Source organism: Ostrinia furnacalis, unplaced genomic scaffold, assembly GCF_004193835.3.
Source record: "Ostrinia furnacalis isolate ACB-3 unplaced genomic scaffold, ASM419383v2 OfSCF4915, whole genome shotgun sequence".
In the NCBI taxonomy this organism is placed as follows: Eukaryota; Metazoa; Arthropoda; class Insecta; order Lepidoptera; family Crambidae; genus Ostrinia; species Ostrinia furnacalis.
The window spans coordinates 909,972-925,886 of record NW_021135154.1 but is presented as its reverse complement, the minus strand read 5'-3'; the positions used below and the strand labels follow the sequence as shown (position 1 = coordinate 925,886).

At 35.7% G+C, this 15,915-nt stretch overlaps 1 long non-coding RNA gene across 1 annotated transcript in view; it reads right to left on the bottom strand.

Moving 5' to 3' along the window:
• LOC114360275 (uncharacterized) overlaps positions 1 to 15,915 on the bottom strand; it is a 40,455-nt gene that overhangs the window by 11,444 nt on the left and 13,096 nt on the right. The window contains exons 2-3 of the long non-coding RNA XR_003656498.1: positions 9,095 to 9,155; positions 3,283 to 3,324 (exon numbers count right to left, since the gene is read on the bottom strand). This is a non-coding gene — a long non-coding RNA (uncharacterized LOC114360275). The remainder of the gene's footprint in view (positions 1 to 3,282; positions 3,325 to 9,094; positions 9,156 to 15,915) is intronic.

Below are 15,915 nucleotides of genomic sequence, written 5' to 3'. Positions count from 1 at the left end.
GCTAAAATTGATATAATTTGAGGAGCTTTAAAACTTACTTTTTAAAATTATTTAACGAGTAAGGAAAATTCAAAACTGAATTTATCTGAACTCATGCTACCAAAGTATCTAAAAATATAAGTTTAAGTTAACTCAAACGGCCCATTTATTATCTTGCTTACAAAAAATCTAGCACGAATGAACAACTTACAGGAGCCAATTTCGCTCAGCCATCTAATTAGAGAAGCGGAAAAATACGTCGCGTAAATTTTTCCATGCTCCCTAAACAAAAGGAATCCTCGGAGGCTTATAACATCAGTACGGAAAATTGGTTGAACCATATCTTGGCCGCGAGAGGATTGTAGCGAGCTAGATAGACGAATATTACTAGGAGGGTTACCAGATGATGAGAATTTTCGGGACATTTAGAAAATGTATTTTAAAATAAATTGAACACCGTGGAGGTCAGTGCTAAACCCCAAAGAATTGTCTATTGTTCTAGTTCCTCAGCATGCAAAAACTTAATAACCTTTCCACTTCCTTAGATAAGAGTAGATAGATAGATAGATAGATAGATATTTATTTGCATCACCATAATGTAACATAGGATAGATAAGGCTTAAAGCTAAATCGATCATTATGGACCCTGTCGGGCACTGCAATTAGAAGAGAGGAGGATCTACTTTTAATTTATCACAATTTGGACTATAAAAGTATTAGTCGTTAATTTGTTTATTTTAATATTCATTATTTATACATTAATATTATGTATAATTATATTTTACTGTAACTTTCCTATTACAATTTATCATTAAAATACTCCTGAATTGTATAGTAACTTTTTTCTATTAGTAAGACTTTTAGTTTTTTAATAAATATTTTATCTTTATCTTCTCCTTTTATTGAATTTGGCAGCTTATTAAATATTTTAATTGCCATTACATAAGGGCCGCTTGAGTACATATTAAGTCGTGATATTGGTAGGACTTTCTGTAGCAATCGTATTATTATAGAGTAATAATACGATTGCTACAGACAGCTATGACACCGTATGTAATTATGGTTGATTTAAAAAACATGCAACTACCTACTTATTGTTTACCTAAATGTTTTATACTTAGTCTTTCAGACCTAAACAATAGCAAAATGTTTGCAGAAATTTTCGAAACACAGATTTGTCTTTTACCTTTAATGTCATTGTTTTATCATTAATACATACTTGGATTTAGTTAATAGAATTATGTGAATTTTGATAAATAATCTAAATACCAGAGAATTAATCCGGAACCTCGCAAGTAATTCCGGGACATTCCTTGAAATCCCGACCGCTGGGCAACCCTAATCGCGAATTAATCCCGGTTCTTCCCCGAGGGCACTATAATGAACAGTGAAGGCAATAGTGGCCTAACTGAGGAAGTGACGAAAACTATTTGTTCTGCCAACGTAATGCCCATCTGCCAAGTCGAGATGTTACGACGTTTAGTCACCACTACATTCCAGAGTAAGTTATGTCTTAACCACTCTGACCAAACCAGTATGTCTAAGACCTTATAAAATGTAGATAGCTATTGATAGTTTGGAAGATTTTTCAAATACAAACTCTTTGTGAAATATGATTATGATTTTTTAAACATTATTAGACTGCAAAACAATGATGGGACGATGGCAAACAGTGGCCTAACTGAGAGAGTGACGAAAACTATTTGTTCTGCCAAGGTAATGCCCATCTGCCAAGTCGAGATGTTACGACGTTTAGTCACTAAATTCCAGAGTAAGTTATTGTCTTAACCACTCTGACCAAACCAGTTTTTCTAAGACCTTATAAAATGTAGGTAACTATTGATAGTTTGGAAGATTTTTCAAATACAGACTCTTTGTGAAATATGATTATTTAATATGATTTAGCAAACATTATTAGACTGTGAAACAATGATGGGATGTTGGCAATAGTGGCCTAACTGAGGGAGTGACGAAAACTATTTGTTCTGCCAACTTTTTGTTGCGACGTTTAGTCACTACATTCCAGAGTAAGTTATATCTTAGCCACTCTGACCAAACAAGGTCTATGTTTGCTACCTACCATTTGTTTAAAGCCATATAAAATGTAACTATTAATAGATTTTTGAAATACAAACTCTTTGTGAAACCTTATGTTTATGTATTATGCTTCAGCAAATATTTATTAGATTGTGAGACAATGGTGGGACAAATTTAGAGATTTTGGTGCACGACAAAGATTTATAAGTTACTGGGGACATTATTCTTTAGAAATTATTTGAACATACTTGTTTCAATAAATAATTAAGTGGAATATCAGTTTATTTAGTTTTATGTTTATTTCGCAGAAACATAATAGCACAGGCAATGTTTGTTATCAATTAATAATAATATTTAGGATTAAATGATCATCTATGGAACTCCAATAAGAAACTGTTTATTTATTATTTGTCAATAAACTTTATAGAAAATATACGTTAAGTAATTTTTTTTATTTTACGTCTTATTTTTTCCAAACGCAGACATTATCTTCTCTCTCTAAAAATATCTGCATAATAAAATTCTACCTAATATACTTTAGCTTTAATATTAATTATTACGCCAAAACCACCCTTTTTGTGCCGAGTAAAATATGGCCACGTACACCAAATTTATTTATTTATCTGCGTCTCGTTTTAGTTTATGTGCCGCCCTGATAAGGGGCTATTCGGGACACATGTCACGTTCAAAGGGGAGGGTGGGCCGTGACATTGCAACGTACTATGGATTTTGGAATGAAATTTATATGAAAGGTATTCATAAATAAAGCCCTTTGTGTTAGGCCTTTTTTGCTTTTGAGTGCCGATAAATAGTTTCGTGTGAAATAGGTCTGCTTGTAAAATGTATTTGAAATTATTGTTTAAAAATTGTGAATATAATTAGTGGCAGATTAGGAGACGAAATTATTAAATGATGTACCAGTTACTGTGGAAATTTAGTTTTGCATAACATTTACCGCGACTTTGATTTGTTATTTCAATCATTTAAAGTAATTAAGTCATATCTTAATCATAATATTGATTGTTTATCAGTATTTTAATGAGTAATTACTTTTATGTCAATTTAAATTTAAAAGAAAGATACAATTTTGAAATTAAATCGAGATAAATACAACAAATAAATGCGAAAAAAGAGTTAGGAAAATGATAAGAAATACGAATCAGCATAAAATAAATTAATAAATTAATTACAACAGATTCCGAAAATAAACCAAATTAAATAAATAAATAGATAAACAAAACAATACAAAAAATGTTTATACATTACCTGCGCCGACCACTAGTACCGCCATCTGCCACCCCACAGCGTCTGTAAAATAAAGCGAAGTGTTCACACATCACGCCAAATTGGAAGAAAAGGTCAAAGTGACAAGACAAAACGGGTGTCGGTACACCCGAAAACAAAAGAAAAACAACTAGTCAACAACACTTTAGCACGTCACGCGAGCGAGGGACTGAAATCGCTTTAGGGAGCGTTTGGTACAATCAAATTATACCCCAAAACGTTCGTAGAAACCAGGAAAACGCGAGAGACATTCAAAGAAACTCACCTTTTAGAATGTGCCAGTATGTAGCCAGTCTGGATATTCTTGAAATATTAAATTTAAAATCTCTGGGCAACATGAAGTGTCGCTAACGGCAGCAGCTCAGTCGCGTCTAACTTTGCGGCGAGCCGCGCCCCTACACGCTACTTGTACTGAATCTCTACCCCTATACCGAGCTTCGGGAGGCGATAAATTACATGCGCGATTGAGCTTAACTGTACTGACACCCTCCGTTTTATTTTGAACCTTATTGAGTAAACTTAAGGTTGATATTTGAGTGGTGAATTTGGTAGATACGGCGCTCCGAAGTCTGCCGACTGCATTTGGGTACCCGGGGATGCTGCGCAAAATAGGAGCACGAAATATGAACGAGACTGCGAGGCGCTGGCGGGTGCGGAGGGGTGTGAACAGACAGGGGATATTTGAATAGACCTCGCCAGCTCTTTCCCGCGGCGGGGGGAGGGGGGCGCCCGCTGTTGTGTCGGAAACACGCTCCACGGTACAAATCGGCAATGTACAGTTCAGCAACAAATGTGCACTTTCCATCACAGTTTTTATCAAGGCCTCACTGTTTTTGGAAAGAAAAAATAACAAAAGAGCGTCGAGTAATTGAATTCGCCCTCATTACATTATCTGCGAAGCAAGATGTTTTGTAGGAAACGTAGGTATTCAATTCTCTTTTGTTTTGTTTTGCTTAATACATACCTGCCTTTAGTCAGACCCTTTAGTGGTGAACAGCATTCAATAAAAGTCAAATTGAAATGGTTAGGTATGGAAAGTGTAGGTTTGCAAAAGAACCGAATTTATTCAATTGAGAAACTCTTTCTGTATCCTGCTACTTACATCTGAACAAAATAGCATCACATTTTCTAAATTACTCAACAATATTATTTCTTCTATAAAACAGTTGAATATAGAAATCCATGAATGCAATACAATAAAGGCAAATGCTATTCATAAGCTACGATTCTACAAGTCTTGGACGTAGAATAGGCTGTCGATTTGGCTGCACATACTGAAATAAGAGAAAGGCTTAGGCCCACACTTGTTGGGCGTATGCCAAAATGTACGAGAAAGCGGAACATTCGCTCAAATATCATAAACTTAGACACATCAGGACGTTCTTAGTAGCCCATTACGTTTGCAAGGAATAGCTGAAAATATGGAAAAATCGCGAGCAAGACTAGAAACACTTGTGCCAAATGGAAAACCGATAACATTTCCGCTGTAATTCTCACACATGTTTTCTATTGGCCGGTAGATAAACTAATTTACTTTTCTCGGAATTAATGGAATTAATCCATTGACCTTCTCTGTCAATTATATAAGTCATTATTTGCGTCATCATGACGTGACGTCGATCATTCAGAACTCGAAAAGATCGTCATTTTTTGCAGAAAAGCAACTGACAAAAGTTAGACAATCATAATGCTCTCAATTCTTAATAATAATGTCAAGCTCAGTCGAGCTATATGATATTTTGTATCTACATAATACACATGCCAAATCGCGTTTGGCAGGCACACCATCATTGAATCACAGTGAACGATGCCTTAATTTAAAAGGATTAGAGATAGTAAGCTATTTAGGCCTGTTATGAGCCATTAGAGGCAGCGCATCGGTGCAACTGTATGCGAGCATAATTCCCATTGAACGTCAGATCGTCTCCGTGCCAGCTTACATTAAATTGGCCAAAGCCCAAGCTTGTTCAATTAATGGCTTTTGCTGAGCGGGCCTGAGGGGCAGTGACGTGAAAAATATTTTGTCGACTAATCGATAGTACTTATATCTCTCCAGACAAGGTAGGATATAACAAAAAGGATTAGCTTCTAAGTGTAAGCTTTAAAATGATCTAGTGGTGACAAGGACACATACTATTAAGTATAGCGTAGTGGTATGAAGCCTATAAGCCTTCCTCGATACACGGGCTATCCAACACAAAAATACTTTTTCAAATTGTACCAGAAGTTTCTGAGATTAACGCGTTCAGTCAAACTAACAAACTAACATCTGTATAATATTAAGTAATGAATGTTATGATTTTTTTCCATTCAGTATTCTCACTCAAATCAAGCCAAATTCAGTAATCAAAATAGAAAAATTCATAGTGTGACAGATTTGGGACCTCTCAATAGGTTTTGATATCGATAAACCATTGCCAGTGCCACTTTTGGCAACACTTCTGTGTGAAATGCGGCTTATTTGTCCCCAATCGTCTTCCTCGATGTTTGAGTTAGGATGCACGATAAGGAGCCAGCGGTATTTGCTTTTGAGATTCGATGGAGTTAGACGACTACTTATACGGGTATTAGTTACAATATCGTATTTACATTACCTTATTACATAAACGGTTTATTTGTTTTCGTTACATCTTCAATGAAATAAATATCGATTGTTTAAGATACTATGTTAGCAGCACTATTCATTTTAATGCGAGAAAATAATAGGTCTTAACCAACTGTTTTTGGGCATTATACTCGGTAGTAAATAACAAAAATTTTAAAATCATTGATTACGTCATTAAAGTAACTTACTATTGGAAATTGAAAATCATCGATAAGAGTTACTAGTGGAAATTTCGAAAACAACATACAAGAGAATTGATTTGCAAACACATAAAAATCTAGCCAAAGGAGTATCACACGAAAACAATGTCGTCTTAGGTAGAAAAAACGCGATGTATATTAACAAATCAGGTACCAAAGCACGGACGGAGACAATTAGAGACTCTAATTACGAATTAGCCCTTCCCATTGGCAGCGAAACAGGACATGTAAAAACAAAAAAGCATTACACCATTAGTTTTATTACGTACATGATAATTGAGGCGGAGAGCTTGGTGCCGGTCCAAATGGGAGGTCAAGAGCCCTATTCTAGGAAATGGCGGGAAACTTGGGGATTTTAAAGAAGGCAAAAAGTTCTAGACTGTTCCTAGACTAAATGAGGAAGAAAAGCATTAAAGGAATAACAGTTTTTGCATAAGAGCCATTAGAGTCTTTGGAAATAAAGGTAGCTATCATCATGATGACTTATTGACAGTGTTTGACAGAGTTCGATGGGAGTTGAGACCGACATAGGTTGAAAACTACGGAAAACCTGAAATTAAGAGCTTCTCAAAATCAGGTCATTTCTCTGACTTGCATTTTCTCGAAGTCTTTATGGCTTTTCAGCAGATAAGCTATTTGGTGGACATTATATTGGAATAGTAGTAGGTACTATTGAAAATGAGATACGGGATCTCTCTCGTCCACCTGGACAAACGACCTAATAAAGGTAAGGCACTTGATGCAAGTCGCTTCTAACCGGCTCAATCTGGAAATCATTTGAGGAGGCCTATGTTCAGCATAACTGTGGCTGAACGATAATGATAATGATTATGAACCGTGTCGTATTTACTAGACTACAAGAGCAGTAATATACCAGGCAGATATCATACTAGCTTACATTGTTCCAGAATATACCGCTCCAATGGAACCAGGTCAACATCGTCAATAGCCTGGGCCGCTGGGCGGTTTAATTTTACATAACGAACTGCATCTATGCGCCTGGCAGCTGATATTGGAGTTTTGGACGAGGCCGCCATTTTGAAATAACTACCATACGTAGGTAATAACTTAGCTGTAGATATTACATACATTTAAAAGTTTCGAAGGAGACAGCTCGGTCGGAATTATTGTCTCAAAATGCTTATTCAATGAATAAACACCTACAGGAACAGTATAAGATTTTTCTGCACATTAGGCTATTTGAAAACTTTGATTGTAATCATACATTGAAAGTATTGAACACAGCGTATTAATAAATTAACAAATGTAAACTTTTAAAAGATAGTGGGGTGTTTTTAATTCCGAGATGGATTCAAAATTTCATGTAAGTTACTAATGCTACGTACTAGATCTTGAAATAGAGATTTGTACTAAGTACTTTTGAATGCATGATAGTTGTTATTTTAGTATTAATTTCGTAACAAAATGCTAGTTTGTGTTACTATGTAAACAATCCCAGACATACTAATTAAAATTAACAAGACGTATGCATTCGTATTTGCATTGTTCCTAGATAAGCTGGATTTATGTGTTTTGTCTGCTAATTGGAAACGTAGTTTAGAGAAACCTGAAAAAGCTTTTATTTTAATTTTTGTACGTTTTAAGGAGTGTATTAATCCTACAAGTAAATAACATTATGCTAATAATAGCCACGATAGTCGAACGGTGAAGGAGTCGGAGTGGCCGTTCGAGATCCGAGGAACGCAGGTTCGAATCCCACCGCCGCGCGCTCGACTATTGTGGTGAGCCCACTCGTAACACAAGCTTATTTAGCTTACCACGAGGGGCTAACGGGACTATTAGTAATTTGTGCAATACAAATTGCTAATAATCTTTAAAAAAAAAATATTACTATTCGCATTGTTAGTTTGAACTAAAGAAATTCTATTCTCTATCAATAGAAAGCTCATTAAATGTACTATTATTATTAAGAGATTTTCAAGTTTAGTAAGCATCACGCGATTGCCCAGCAAGAAAACATGCCTGCTTGACTTTTAGGCCCCTGTCATAATTTGTATAATAATTTAAAATTACTTATACTTTCATGGGAAACCTTCACAGAATATTCTCAATTCTCAGTTATAGTACCCAAAAGAAATGCTCTCCAGCAGCAAGGAATATTAGTGAACTGAATTTACTGCAGCACTAAGGAAGTGAGACGGCCGCAGTTTCAATATGGTGCACGGTAATAAATATGTATTTCATGATTCATACATACACATAAATAATAGTTAATAAAATATGTAAGAAATAAGAGTAATAGAGTAATACCATTATTAATACAAAACCCAGAGGATACTTACCTAGTAATAAGACGTAATTCTAAATACATACTCTTAAACTTAAAAGGCCCGAAATATTTTACCCAAGAGGCAAAACCCAAAAATTTTCTCCACATTTTCCCGTTTTCATCAAAACTTCCACAGCACTATCTTCAACACGGTCTCAAGCTCAGTGCAATAGCAATATTTTTGTCTCCGAATAATCCCAACTTTACAGCCAAGTGCATCTCAAGATATTACCTTAAGAGCTTGGCGAAATCGCTTCTGCTTCATATATTTAGAGACTGGATTCACAAGAATTGGAAAATTGACCAAAAATATTCAGAAAATCCAAATATACAGTTTCGGCATGTTTTAAATTGGTCATAAATTTAAATTGGTCACTAAACTTTTCAAATCAATTCAAATCTTTAATTCAGTAATTAGACTTTGTCTAAGGCGCTATTACATGTCCCAAATACAGCTTACCCTACCACCACTTCGGGACAACATCTGGTGGTGAGAAGTGGCGGAAGAAACTAAGTACAGTTTATTACCTAACTACATATTAAACTTTTATATAAGTAGCTAAGTACACATTCGCCCATTCACTGCATAAAATTATTAGAAAGAGTATCTTTCCCAAAGATTTTGCAGTTTAATGCAGCTCGGAAAAAAGTCGGCAAGAACAAAGAAACTTTTACGAGAGGAGCCAGGAAAAAAAATACCTTTTTTATCGGGAAGTTTCCAGTTTCTACGATGCAATCTTCTGAAGTTGCTGTAGTTATTCTGAAAATGAAAAATAAAAAGTGATGTTACTGGTATATTTAGCCAATGTCTTGCAAGGTTTGAATTGGTGCTTAATATTAACAATTCAAAATACTCAAACAGGTTAATAATAAAGACGATTGATATAATCGAACTTGTAATTTCGTTCGTCATAGAAAAACTATTGGGTAGGACCTATCAGATCATATTTATTATCTTCATATTAAACTAATACTTAATTGAACTTAACAATGATTCAAGATTTTCTTTTTAAAAATTTTTCTTTGTAAAAATTACAAATTAAAAGAACAAAGACTCTATTTCTCAGATAATTTTTATTTATGGCGTATCTAGGTTTTGTAAATGTATTAATTTTTAATCATTTCAGTATGAGTATCGTTCATTCGTTTCAGCCAAATGACGTCCACCGCTGGACAAAGGCCTCCCCCAAGGTTTTCCACAATGCACGGTCCTGCGCTGAGCGCATCCAGGCTCTTCCCGCGACCTTTTACCAGATCGTCGGTCCACCCAGTATGAGTATAAAGGGCGCATAATATGACCTAAAATACTATTTTTTCGTGTGGACGTCTTTTTGCTATTGTATTATTTGATTCTGGCAAAAAATATTTTCATATTTTTCATTGTTCCCAAACCAAATTATTTCATAATACTGCGTTCAGACAACTGCATATAAACACAATATTTAACGAACGCAGTTAATTAGGTTTACGCCGTTATACCGTCAGTATCTGCGAGGGGACACGCAGCCTGAATTTAATTGGGAATTTATGACGTCATTAAATTGATGCAGAAATAGTGCAGCGGCAAACATTGTGTACCGACAGCAAAAAAGACGAAAATATTTGTGAAATAATTGTGCTTTGATTTTATTTATGTCAGTTTCCGAAAACTCTACAAAACGCTAAAATTGTCATTCATGTCAACTTCCCAAGAAATAGGCATTTGAACTACAAATGCTAAAAATTCAAGCTTCAGACTATTCAATTCGCAACGTAAACATATTATGACCAGTAGGAAACGGAATGTTGAAAGAAATAAATACAATACTTTATTCAGTGAAAAAATTACAACATACCCACCATAAATAAAAACAACGCATAAATCCCTATCACTGAAAGGGCACATTGTCATACTCAGCATGACAATGCTGTGCCAAAAACACCGTGTTGTAAGTATGTGTCATTGGTGTCGTTTTGTGCTATTTTTTTTAGTAATTAACTTCAAAATTTTCTGCAGACCATGACTGATAAAGTGGCTCCACTGCTTCTTAGTCTGAGACAATACGTTGGTAGCGATTCAAAGAGTTGTTTCTCGTAATTACATTGCTACAAAATGGTTCACTTTACTAATTCCCTTATCTCTTTACATCCCAGTAGTTCCTAGTTTGCTGCAAGAAAACCTTCTTTGTGAGTTTTTTACCTAAATGCAATTTTTATTACACTTCAATTTGGTTTCACCACTTGCGATATTACAAAATAACCTACGAGTATACGTCTTGCTATAACAATGAAATTATGTTTTCTGAGCTGAAAGATCCTATTATAACGACCTACATTAATAATAAACCTTCGAATGTTTCACTATTATTTAGCGTCATTTCGAGGTATTTATGTGTTTTTTCTGTCGCTACGTCAGACCGTCTCTATAAATCAGTTCAATAATAATTATACTCGTGCGCCACCATTTGTAGTCATAACACCAAACAAAGGTGTCTGATAGAAACAACCTAATGTTATTTGCAATATGACACTAATAATAAGAGACATGAATCTGCCGAATTTCGATTAAGGTTTGAAAGTACAGAGCCAGCAATTCTATTATTTTAGTAAAATTGTGAACTTAAATAATTTACCAAGGAACGTCTCAATGCTCTTTTTCATCCAGCCTTTACCAGCTTTTCTAAGGGCAAGTTGAAATGGAACGCGAAAGTTTAAAATCTTATATTTTTCTAAGGGCGTTGGCCTATCGACCAAGCGAACACTGACAAGTTTGCTGAGACTGGTTTCTAATCTCTCCAAATTACTAAAGTTTTTGTTAAACCAAAACTCACGTGGCACATAACCAAGAACGTAGTCTTCACGAAAACCGTCTAAGAAGTCCATTCCTTAAATACAGGAAAATTTACACCATTAAATAGCAACCTGAGTACGCCATATACGTGTTCTGTTGTTCAATTAACTGTCCCATAGCTTCCCCAAACACTTGGCGAGATTGCACCATAAAACACCATGCGCGTGACCAACTAAGAAATATATCAAGTCTTTTGACTAAATGGTACGGTAGATGTTTCAATAATCAAGTCTTTTTTCCCATGTCGCTAAAAAACACGAAAATAAAGCATCTTTTTCTTTTTCTAGATCTACTTAGTTTCTTAGATTATTTCATTGGCAATCTTATTTCTCGTGGCCAGCTCTTTGCTTAATTTTTCGACATATCAGATTTAATGGTTGCCTTAGCAAGCAGCAAATCGAACGCACAGCGTTGAATATAGCTCTGTGTTTGGTTCATGTACAGTGCGCGTGGATGCACTGGGTCACACTCAGTGCATCCACGCGCACTGTGAGATCTCTTAGTAATGTTTGTGGATACGGTCGTCAGTACATTACATGCCTCTACATTAAACAAGAGTATTTATAAAAACAAGAAATTATTTCGCTGCTGTCTATACTCTATCGTTGAAATACGAGTACTATATTCCGATATTTTCAACGAATATTGTTCGAACCAACCAGTTCGATTTTCGCTGGAAAACTATGTTCATACTTTTATAACTTCTTCGAGCTAAATTTATTTGACTCGATGTTTATTATAACAGATGTATTGCCGTCCGACAAATGCTATTGTGGTTTTGGAAAATAAATCGTGGAATACAGGATTTGACTGGACTTCTATATTTATTTTTGTTTTTGCTCCAGTAGTAGTTTATTTGAACTCTAGAAAAATTTTAGGAATAACATTTCCTTTTATGATATGCACATAAATTAGACTACGTTGAAAATTATAGACATTTAAATCATTTATGATTTTGTTATACAGAAAAATTCAAAACCAAATCGGTCTTACTAGATTTACATAAAACTTCACCTAATCAAGACGAAACACGTGATGATTAGTTGCGATCAGCTCCGAAGAAAACTCAACATAAGGGAATCCCATAACCGCAAATAAAGAACAACAGGGCTTATGATTGATGGAGTAGAAACGATATCAGTATTAAGTTGTTCTCGGAAAACCGCATCCGAGCAGATCTCCCAACCGTACAATCAAACGGGAAAGATTAACAACTAACCAGGAAATCGGGATCACTTGGCAATACCACAAGAAAGCAACAGGTTTGGAAACTTTTAAGAACATCCGCTTTTTATTCCTTGCAAAACACGTAAAACTAGGACAGTGGGGAATAAAAGCTTGTTTCCCCACAGAATAGGCGTCATCAGAATCGGCGACTCGGCCTATATTTTTGTCAGGACATAACAGCCTGTACATTTCACACTCGAAATATCCGTGTTCTTATATTCCATATTCGCATACTATTATTAGGAACTGCGGCCACAAGCAGTTCTGTGACGTTACACCCAAACCAGCTCAATTCTAAATCAATTTCCAATTAATTCGACTCGATTCGATTTCAAATCAAATCATTTATTTGCATTACATGGGTAATTTGACAGTTGGTAAATGGTAGGGTAGTACATCACATGCATCCAGACACAAACTCTTGGAAATGCAAATTTTTCAGCTAACTTCAACCCGTGGGCAATTAAGTAGAGAGACCACATTTTTGTTTAAATTTTTCCTTTCATACGTCCTTTGATACGCAATAGCTTTTAGCATCTATAGCATCATTAAAATGCCTTCGCGTCGACCATACCATATCTGGCTGTTCTTCTTTGGGTCTGCTCATACCTTTTTCCGCAGAAAGGCCGCGTGCGTCATCCAAGTCGGCATCCTCGGCTGTACCCTTTTCCGAGAGATTACGCGTATCATGGTAGGTAAATACCCGCGTGCAATCCCTCCTTACATTTATTGGAATACTCATGTGAATAACATCGGCCCGAGGATTCGTTGTCCTTTCATTTCTGCGAGATGAAGCCGACCGTTAGGTACCTTGTAAATATTTCATACAGGGTGTATCCGATCGCTAAGGACGGGTCGGATAATGTTTAATTAAGTTACAGATCAACAGATGTGTTCGGATGATAACGTGCGGGAACTATAGTTTTCCGGGTTATTGGGATCTTAAATTATGTAAAGGGTTTTGAAGCAAAATTCTAAACGGTAAATGGGATCATTGATGACAAAACGGCAGTTTATTTAAAGTAACGCCTGATCATCACCTTCCCTCAGATTAGATACAAGCCAAGAATATCAAATCAACGTTAAGACTAAAAAAACGCGAAAGTAGGTATTTAAAAAAATAAAAAGTGTCTAAAATTACTTATCATGGTGAAGGAAATTTACTTTTTTGGCATAGATTAAGCCAATTCTTTTGATCTGTCATAGGTTGTAAATATTTTAACAGTTATTTATTAAAAGCACAAAGTATCATACACCCAATAGAGCTAATACATAGTGTACATAATCACCTTCAAGTAACTAATCCCCCACCCACTTGACCTACACAATACACAATGTATGGAAGGAATTTATCACAAAGAAAGCACATAGCGCCGTCCGGTCAAGATACGCAAAGTGAGGGCCCACATCTTCCGCATTGGCCCACCCTTTTTATCGGGCGACCCTTGCAAAGGAATCATCGCTCCAATCCTACCCTTTAATAATGCCCTGACAGGATTTTGTCCAAGTAAATATGCAGATGAATAAATCCTTATGAGTTGCGAGAGCGGTTATTTTGTTTTGCTGTTTATTTAACTTGCGTGTGTTTCTTTAATGACGCGTTTTTTCAGTTCATTTAAGTATTTTTTGTTTCTTTCTCCAAAATTAAAACAAAACCCTAATTAGTATCTTTTTAGGACTGATGATAATCTGCAACCCCATTAGTCAAATGCAGTGCGCTGTTCTCTTTTCGATGCTTGTTCCTACAGCTTCTTCGTTAAGTTCGTCAAAAGATTTATCAACAATCTTCTTCATATAATTGACTCACATTCGGTACGAGTTATACAATTCTACTTCGTATGAACGCAACGTAGATAAACCAATATCACCCACGATTTATAGAGGCATCTTAAACGCAATAGAGCGAGTAACGAGTCATAAAAATAATATGTTTTCATCGAGGCTACCGAGCATGTCACCATGATTCACTACAAGTGGCTTTTATGTTTTAGTGTGCACTAACGATCTCGGTGGGAAATAATACAGGGCGCTATTAAAATTATTACACGAGTATAGTAATACGATACTTCCATTTTTAATGACTATAATACGAATAGTTACTGCTATCAATTAAACACATCTCAATAGATCAAACGCTGGAGAAATTGGATTTGTTTTAGAGGCTTATTCTCTCGCTTGCTTAAGTATAGTGCTGTTCTCTTAAACTAGAAGTCCTTAAAAGACCAAATTCAAGTTTTCAGTTTAAGACTTTTGAATTGGAATCTCCTTAGTGAAATTTTAAAACACTTTTATTGTTTGTTATTTTAAATTTTATATTGTTATGGCTATTTACCGTAACAATACGTAAGTAGTTTCATTTCTAAACATGATACAATTATGAGATGGTAAGTCTGTGCCATTTCCCAGATAAAACACATTTCCCTCAGCGCAAACCTTTTTATAAGGCCAAATATTTATAAAACGAGCCAACCGTCACTGGCGTATAAAGTCATATTTTCGCGATCGCATAGTCACATATTCGTTCTGGCAAATAGCATATTTTTATGGCGGTACCGAGTCTGGCAAATAGGAAATTGTTGCGTCTCCCAAGACGCCTACCATGTTGCGAGATATGTAAGCGAATTATTCACTTTTTTACCTCCTCCCGGGATGATCTTTTGTCTCATTTCAAATGACGTAACCATTACATCAGCAGTATTTCATTTTAAACCCCACGTTGGTGGTGTTAGGGTGGAGTTTCCAGCGAAAGTAATCACAAAGATGTGTTCGATGAGTAACGAGCGGAGATTTCTTGTTTTTACTCCTGCGGTGGGATTTGAAGAGCTTTTGTTAAGTGTTCGGCCTGTTCAGGATGACGGAACGGGAAAATTTCGGAGGAACGCTAAGCGGTTTTAAGAAAAATTCTCTTTGTGTTTCGATATCATTACATAAAACTTTGGATAGACACTTTATGAATTGCGATACAGTGATAAGATAGTGTATTCTTTTCTTGGCATTTGTATTTTATTTCAAAGTTCAAATGATGTAAAATAAACCTAACGCTCAACGTCTTGATTAATGACACCAAATTCCTATTATTATGTTACTAGCTTTCCGCCCGCGGCTTCGCCCGCGTGGAATTTTGTCTGTCACAGAAACTTTATCGCGCGCGTCCCTGTTTCAAAAACCGGGTTAAAAACTATCCTATGTTCTTTCCCGGGACTCAAACTATCTCTATGCCAAATTTCATCAAAATCGGTTGCGAGGTTTAAGCGGGAAAGCGTAACAGACAGACAGACAGACAGAGTTACTTTCGCATTTATAATATTAGTTGGTTGGGATATTAGTTGGGATCTTCTTTGGGTCGACTAACAGAATACTTATAATGTTAAATGTTTAATTCAATACCCGGTGTAATTCAGCCTTAAACTTGTTAGTGCCTTATAAGGGAACGCAATGCTGACTACTTAAAAATTAATACTTT